Source organism: Lactuca serriola, chromosome 8, assembly GCF_051521515.1.
Source record: "Lactuca serriola cultivar US96UC23 chromosome 8, Lser_US96UC23_V15, whole genome shotgun sequence".
Taxonomy (NCBI): domain Eukaryota; kingdom Viridiplantae; phylum Streptophyta; class Magnoliopsida; order Asterales; family Asteraceae; genus Lactuca; species Lactuca serriola.
This window is the reverse complement of record NC_136415.1, coordinates 197291769-197294391: the sequence shown is the minus strand read 5'-3', so window position 1 is coordinate 197294391 and position 2623 is coordinate 197291769.

The window sequence follows — 2623 nt, the reverse complement described above, 5'->3', positions numbered from 1 at the left end:
AATTGCATCAATTCACTTTGCCTAAGTAACTAAGATTGAGAATTTAAAAAACATTTAGTTACTTTAGTAATTCATTATACTTATAATGGAAGGTTTCGTCCTATCCTACCCGTTCGGCTAATGACCCTCCACTAGTCAAGAGTGCGGTGGGTAAGAGTGGATGCCCATTTAATCGTCATTTTATAGGCAATTTCCTTAAGCACCCTTTATAGACTAGCTTCGTGAATGAGGCCTACTAACGGTAAGACTGACTTTTACTCATACATATATATATAATGTTAGACTTTTAATGTTATATATAGTATAGGGTGTATTTTACACTTTTAAAATATTAGGTGGTCAAATTTAATAATTATACATTTAATTCAATTAAATTTTAAACCAAAACTTTTATGGATTTATTAAACCTCCTTTAATTATACACATTAATTAATTAATAAAACCATAAGGGTTTGATTTGAACTTTTTCAAAACAATACTAGAGTTTTAGAATTTAACATTCCTAAATTAAACTTTTAATCAACTTTTAAATTCCAAAACTTGAGGGCAAGTTTTGAAACATTTCAAAAACTTAGGGTTTAGAATTTAAATATACATCAAAATTAAACTATTAATCAAAATTTAAATTCCAAAACTTAAGGGCAAGTTTTTTAAACATTTTTCAAAACATTAGGGTTTCAACTATTTAAATTTCAAAACAACAAAACTTTTGGGTTCAAATTTAAACTATAAAACCTAAAGGGGAAAATATGAAACTTTTCATAACAACAAGGATCAAATAAAAAATAATCTAAATTAGCAATTAATCACATAATTATCCATATTTGATTTATTTAATGATTTTCTTGCAAAACAATTTGTCAATTTAGTCAAAATAATTAATCAATTATCACATAAGGAAACAATTATCTTATTGATTGATAAATATCTTCAATTAGATCAAGAATATAGTCAAATATATCATAAAATTGGATTTATATTCATCTAATATGATAAGGTAACTATCCCAAAGTAAAAACAGCAAGAAATCCCGAGATATGCTCCATCTGACGAGTTGACTCGTCGAGTCAAGCTTGGACTCGTCGAGTCTGCATGGACTCGGCGAGTTCAGATATGGACTCGGCGAGTCCAGCCTCCAGAAACCAAAAAATCGAATTTTTCAAACATGTCAAGCATCAATACAATAGAAACCAATCTAGTCTCTGATACCACTGATGGGTTTTGGTCCTAAGAACATCCTATGTGCTTATACAAACCCTAATGCTTGGATCTAGTTTTCTCTATTGTACATGCAAGTTATCCAAGACTATAAACCCTAATTCTAGCATACAAGTAATCATATTAACATGAGAATAGGTTTATAATATTACCTTGATTGTTATGTAGCAATAACAATCCTAAATCTCCTTGTATTGACTTTGGAAGGCTTAGAGTCACAAGTGTCACTCCTCTAATGGTTCACAAACACCATAAGCAAGAGGATGAAGAGGAGAGAGGATGGAGGCTGCCCAAAACCGTCTACAAACCCTAGAGAAGTCTTAGCCACGTTTTTGGTCCTTAAGGGATCTATATATAGTGAGGCTATTAAGGTTATCTAACAAGGAAACCCTAATTTGGTTGCTTAAGCCCTAAGCAACCCATAGACTCCTTTAATCAAGCCCTTGGACGATTTCCTTATGGGTTTCCCATTAGAATTCGTCCACCCCTTGATTCAAGACAATCCATGGCTCAAATTGCAATTATCTTATAATTACAATTCCAGTCCCTTAAGTTTAATTAATCTCTTTTAGTCACAAAACTAATTACCAATTAATTATTGACTAATATTAATTAAACAATATGATTTCTCCTTTAATATATTATTCTCATAATACATTAATAAATCATATTTAATCCTTTATCTCCATAAATCATCCTATCAAGTTGCTTTGGTGAAGGCAACCCAAAAGGACCATGCACCATCGGGTCAAGTACATACCAAAATAGTTATGGACTTAGACACTAATCCAACAGTTGATGCTTATGGTCATCGCGGCCTCGATTGCTTGGTGTTTAGGTCTTGTGTTTTGAACGTTGTAACTTCTTAATACAATCTCAGACTTTAACGATCTTTATATCCACGTGTTTATATTTAAGTCTACTACAATTTTACTTTAGATTACTTCCGTTAAAAAGTAACATATTTATACTTACGATTTTATAAAAAAACGTTCATGCATACATTCATAAAGAACACATGTATATAAAGATCATAAGTAAAAATATATTACTTTTTAACGGGAGTAATCTAAAAAAAGTTGTAGAGACTTAAATACAAACACGTGGATAGAAAGATCGTTAAAAATCTGAGATCGTACGAAGAAGTTATGACGTTCAAAATACAAGACGTAAGCGAAACACAATACCTAAACAATCAAGCAACTAAGGTTGCGGACGCGGTGGCCATAAACATCAACAACCACGAACACCTCACTAATGATTGTACCACATAGGATTTCGTAAGAAAAACATAAAGAAACTGGTCATAACTACTTAGGTTATGGTGAGTTGGTAAGACATGTAGAAGATATGATGGATGACCTATTGATCCATATTCAAATCTTGGCGCTAGTCAACCCTTGTG